This window comes from Gopherus evgoodei, chromosome 1 (assembly GCF_007399415.2).
Source record: "Gopherus evgoodei ecotype Sinaloan lineage chromosome 1, rGopEvg1_v1.p, whole genome shotgun sequence".
NCBI lineage: Eukaryota > Metazoa > Chordata > Testudines > Testudinidae > Gopherus > Gopherus evgoodei.
In genome coordinates, this window is record NC_044322.1 from 338,727,812 (window position 1) to 338,734,193 (window position 6,382).

Sequence of the window (6,382 nt, forward strand, 5' to 3'; positions counted from 1 at the left end):
AACAGACTCCCTAAGCTTTGCTCCAGCCCTGCTCTTGTCTTGCTCTAACTCCAGCTCTAGCCCTGTTCCTAGTTCTACTTCAGTCCTGCTCTTGCTTCCACCCTGTTCCTGCTCCAGCCTTGCTTTCACTCCAGCCTCGCCCAAACCCCACTCTGGACACCTGATTACAGCTCTGATCCCTGGCTCCGACCACTAGGCCCAATGGCCATGGCTTCAACCACTAGGCCCGACCATCCCCATCACTGTTTCTGACACCAGGAAGGGCATCAGAAAAAAAGTTTGTGCCTGAGACTATGCCCTAGGGCAGAGGTGGGCAAACTATGGCCCGGGGGTCACATCCAGCCCTCCAGACATTTTTATCTGGCCCTCAAGCTCCAGCTGGGAAGCAGGGTCTGGGTCAGGGTCTTGCCCCACTCCACACGGCTCCCAGAAGCAGCAGCAGATGCCCCGCAGCCAGGGGGCTCTGCATGCTGCCCCCACCCCAAGTATCGCCCCTGCAGTTCCCATTGGCCAGGAACTGCAGCCAGTGGGAGCAGCAGGAGCGGCGCTTGCGCATAGGGCAGTGCGCAGAGCTGCCTGGCCGCGCCTCCATGTAGAAGCCAGAGGGGGGACATGACACTGTTTCTGGGAGCTGCTTGAGGTAAGCGCTGCCTGGAGCCTGCCCCCCTCATCCCCTCCTGCACCCCAACTCCCTGCCCCAGCCCTAATCCCCTACTACCCTCTGAGCCACTCGGTCCCAGCCCAGAGTACCCTCCTGCACTCCCAACTCCTCATCTCCAGCCCCCGCCAGAGCCCGCACCCCCAACCGGAGCCCTCATGGCCTCCTGCACCCCACCCCTCAATTTCGTGAGCACTCATGGCCCACTATACAATTTCCATACCCAGATGTGGCCCTCAGGCCAAAAAGTTTGTCCATCCCTGCCCTAGTGACTCAAAGCTACAAAGAGTGATTAAACTGTACCCAGACCCAGTGGGCTTAGAAGCACATGGGACCCAACAACTGGGTCCATTCACAGAGGACTGATGACCACACAGTCAGGTTGTGACAAGGAAATTGAAGATCACATTGGCTGGAAAATGGGGAAACTTGATTTAAGCAATGCTGTGCACCCTCACCTCGTCTCCTCTCTACCTGAATCAGAAGAGAAGAAAGCTGACCTAACATGGAACACATTTTTTGTAGTTGTTATAATTTGAATAATTATATTACATTCACAGAGGGTTGGATTAAATACAACTGAAATTTTATTTTATTTACTCATGTTTCTCATAGTCCACTTAAAAATGTGTAATGTGCATATATGATATACTAGAGCTGGTCCAAAAAATGCGAAGTATTTTTCACAGTAAATTTTGAAAAAAAATGTGTTTTAAATTTCTCATTAATGTTTTGTTTCTCAATTTTATACCTAAACCAAAATTGAAATATTTTTGGTTTTCAAAAAACACATAGAAAAAGCTTTGGTTTTAGTACAAAATTTGTGTTGAAAATCTAAAAAACGTATTCAGAAGTTTTTATTTTCAGGTTGTGGTGGTTTTGTTTTTATTTTTTGTCAAAAATTCTGGAAAATCTTCACCAAAATGAAAATTTTCTACACAAATTTTCACTTTGGTCAAAAAAGTCAATTTTTGGTCCAAAAAATGTCAGCAAGCTCTCCCCTATGCATTACTTGATCTGTGCTTCTGAAAGCAGAGTCAGGATAAGCTCTACCCTGACATCTGGTGGAAAGAATTTCAGAGAGTGTATTTGCATAGGCACACCTACCATAACCCTACTTGCTGAAGCCCAGGAAAAGGTGACTATACTGATTACTAATGAAACAAGTAGAGATGTTGTTGTGAGGCAAGGACAAAAGATAGCAGACCTCTTTGAGCCAGAATCAATTGTAAAACCCCAGTGTGAGACTCAAGTGACAACAATAGACCCAGCAAAGTTTGACTTTGGAGATTCACCATTGTCCGAGGAGTGGAAAGATCGCCTAAGAAGGAAACTTTGTGAAAGATCCAAGGTGTTCTCATTGCATATGTGGGATGTGCAAAAGGAGTAGAGCACAACATCAGACTACATGACTCTCGACCTTTCAGAGAGAGATCTAGGAGGCTTGCTCTCTCCGAGATGGAAGATGTGCGACAACATCTTCAAGAGCTGGCTGCAAATGGCATCATTACAGAGTCCCGCAGCTCAGACGCCTCGCCCATTGTGGTGGTCCGTAAAAAGAATGGGAAAATCCGGATGTGTATTGACTACCGCACCCTAAACCGCCGTACTGTGGTTGACCAGTACACAATGCCTCGAGTTCAAGATGCCTTAGACTGTTTGCTGGGAAGCCAGTGGTTCTCTGTGTTGGATCTTCGGAGTAGATACTACCAGATCCCTCTGGGTGAAGAAGATAAGGAGAAGACAGCCTTCATCTGCCCATTAGGGTTTTATCAGTTCGAACGCGTGTCCCAAGGGATTTCTGGAGCACCTGCCACATTTCAACGTCTTATGGAGAAAGTTGTGGGAGACATGAATTTACTGCAAGTGTTAGTTTATTTGGATGACCTGATTGTGTTTGGAAGAACTTTGGAGGAGCATGAAGAAAGACTTCTTAAAGTGCTTGATAGGCTGGAGGATTATGGTTTGAAGCTTTCAATTGACAAATGCCAGTTCTGCAGGACTTCGGTGAAGTATGTGGGGCACATTGTGTCCCAAGAGGGTGTGAGTACTGATCCTGATAAAATAGAAGCACTCACTACATGGCCACGTCCAAGCAACTACAGGGAACTTAAGACCTTCCTTGGGTTTAATGGTTATTACCGCAGATTTGTGAAAAACTATGCTACAATTGTAAAACCCCTCAATGATCTTACCAGGGGATATCAGTCCAGCAAGGACAAATCTAAGACCAAGAATAAAGGGCCTTCCGTGCAGAGACACTATGGCCCCTTCGAACCCTTTGGGCCACGGTGGGATGAGAGATGTGAAAGGGCTTTTCGAGAAATCATTACTTGCCTAACTCATGCCCCAGTCCTAGTATTTGCTGACCCAAGCAAGCCATTTATCCTACATACTGATGTCAGTTTGGAGGGTCTGGGGGCGGTACTGTACCAGGAGGTGGAAGGCAAGTGTAAACCTGTAGCCTTTGCCAGCCGAGGACTGTCTGATAGTGAAACCCGCTATCCCACCCACAAGCTGGAGTTCTTGGCCTTCAAATGGGCCATCACTGAGAAATTTCGAGACTACTTGTATGGGGCTCAGTTCCAGGTGTGGACAGACAACAACCCACTGACTTATGTGTTAACAAGTGCTAAACTGGATGCTACAGGGCAAAGATGGGTGGCCGCTTTGGCTAGCTATGACTTCAGCATTCAATACCGATCAAGGAGAAGCAATGTAGATGCAGATGCATTGTCCAGGCGTCCACAGGCACCAAGACTTGCTGTGATACCCACGGATGGAGTGAGAGCTATTTGCAGTGTGAGCCGCCGAGAGCCAGAGTCCCATGAGAGCATTCATGGATGTGTTGCTGAAACTTTGGGCCTACCCCCTGAATGCGTGCCTTCTGCTTCAGTGAACTATATCGCTTTGGACCAATCTCCCTTGCCCATGCTCAATGCGGCTGACTGGCAGGAAGCCCAGCTGCAAGATATTGACATTCGTGATACACAACTTGCCAAAAGAGAGGGGCGAGGCCCAGCTGAGGTTGTCCCACCTACCCCAGAGAGCAAACTACTGTTGAGAGAATGGACCAAACTAAAACTGATTCAGGGAGTGCTACACCGCATGACCACAGACCCTCTACAAAAGCAACGGAATCAACTAGTGCTGCCAAAAGATTACAGAGCCCTGGCCATGAGGGCCCTGCATGATGACTTTGGACATTTAGGGATGGAGAGGACCCTGGAACTTATCCGCAGTAGATTCTATTGGCCACGGATGACTGAAGATGTTCGCAGGAAATGTGAGACCTGCGCGCGATGTGTTCAAAGGAAAACTCTGCCCACGAGGGCTGCATATCTGAAGAACATCACCAGCAACAAACCTCTGGAGCTGGTTTGCATTGATTTCTTGTCTTTAGAAGTGGACAAGAGGAATATTGGGAACATCCTAGTAGTGACCGACCATTACACGTGATATGCACAGGCATATCCCACACGTGATCAGAGGGCCACCACTGTCGCTCGAGTACTGTGGGAAAAATATTTCTCAGTTTATGGATTCCCAGCCCGGATGCACTCGGATCAGGGACTAGATTTTGAGAGTCACCTTCTGAAGGAGGTGCTGAGGATAGCAGGTATTAAAAAGTCGAGAACAACGCCTTACCACCCGCAAGGTGACCCTCAGCCAGAGAGGTTCAACCGAACCCTATTGGATATGTTAGGGACTTTGCGGCCAGAGCAGAAGGCAACCTGGAGCCAACATGTTGCATTTCTGGTGCACGCCTACAACGCCACAAAGAACAATGCTACGGGGGTCACCCCATATCTCTTGATGTTTGGGCGAGAACCAAGACTACCCATAGATCTGTGCTTTGGTGTATCAGAGGATGGCGATAGCTATGAAACCCATCAGCAATATGTATCCCAACTACGAGAAAAGCTACGGGATGCTTATCACTTAGCTACGTCTGCAGCTCGGAAGAATGCAGACCGCAACAAAGCGATATGATGCTAGGGTGCGTCTGCAAGAGGTCCAGCCAGGGGACAGAGTCCTACTGCGAAATTTGGGTATTGCTGGCAAACACAAGATATTTGACAGGTGGAAGGCAATACCTTACCTAGTGATGGAAAAGCTAGGAGACCTGCCGATTTATAAGATCAAACCTGAAGAGGGTACAGGGCAGACAAAGACCGTGCACAGAAACCTTTTGCTCCCTGTGGGGGAATTGGTAGGCAGCCCTTATGAGATTGGCCACAACCGGCAACTGGGCAGAACGAAGGTGCTGTGCCAAAACCGCCTTCCAACGTGGACAGCCGGCTCCCTGCAGCTAACCTACCCCTACTCAGCACATCTGAGAGTGAGTCTGAGGAGGAAGACACAACCATGGTTTATCCTGGGATGAAGACAAGATTTCAGTCTCGATCCGCTGAATCAGAAGACAGCACACCCTCTTCCGCCCTAAACCCTATGGCAGAAGTATTTAGGCCCATTCCTGACATCCCTGAGCCACTGGTGGGACCCCCATGTAATGACTTATACAGGCTATTGGACAGTGGTGACATACAGATGGAGGATGTCCAGAGCACCTGCGACCCTCCACTGTTAGAACTAGAAATGCAGGGGCCTATGCCAGTATCCGAGGGGAACTCACAGGAAACCTCCCCATCCGTCACTCAAGAGGATGTCCCCCCTACCATAGCAACAGAGATTCTCAATAGGCGAGACAGGATAATAAGACCAGTGAGACGGTTAACTTACGATGCACCTGGGGTGATTAGTGAGGAGCCTATACATTTAGCACACAGGTTTGTGAAAGCTAAAGTGGGCTATCTAATGCCTTTTGGAGGGGACCAATAAGTTGGTATAGTAGGGAATGTGATTTGTCGGGACGACAAATTCTTGGCTGGGGGGAGGATGTAAGCAGAGTCAGGGTAAGCTCTACCCTGACATCTGGTGGAAAGAATTTCAGAGAGTGTATTTGCATAGGCGCGCCTACCCTATCCCAGACTGCTGAGCTGTGGGACTGCTCGGTGACAAATGACTCACTCTCAGTTGGGTGGTACTTGCTAGACAAGGGACATGGGTTCCAAACCCAGTGAATTGAGAGAGGCTGGGGACAGGTATCTGTGCCTAGTGATGCAGTCTCCTTGTGGAGCCAGAAGCACCAGTTCCACCCCCTTCTCTCTCCACTGTGGAATGTCAGAGTTGATTTTTTTTATTCCCTCAAGAATCTAAATACAGGTTACTGAGCTGAATTCACTTTGGGCTAATGGTGCACTAGCACGGGGGCTCCCCTACTAAGAGCTGAGATCACTAAGAGTTGAAATCACTAAAGAGCTAAAATTACTGAGCTGAGAACACTGAGTACTGTGCTAACTAGTGGGGGAGCCTGAAGATATGCTGTGGAACAGAGCGGCTGGCGGAGTGGAGCAGTTGTGGGGACGGCTGGAGTGGATCACGGGACAGCTGGTGGCAGCGGAGCGGCTGGCAGAGCGGAGTAGCTGTGGGACGGGTGGAGCGGCCCACAGAGTGAGCGGAGCCGAGCAGTTTGCAGGGAGAACTGGAGCAGCTCATGGAGCAGAGCAGCTGGTGGAGCGGAGCAGTTTCTGAGGACAGCTGGAGGAGCAGAGTGGAGCAGCTGGTGAAGCGGAGCAGTTCGTGGAGAAGGCGGAAGCAGAACCCACGGAGAGGCAGGGCAGTTGGCCCTGGACCACGTAAGGTGCCCCTTTCTACCCAGGC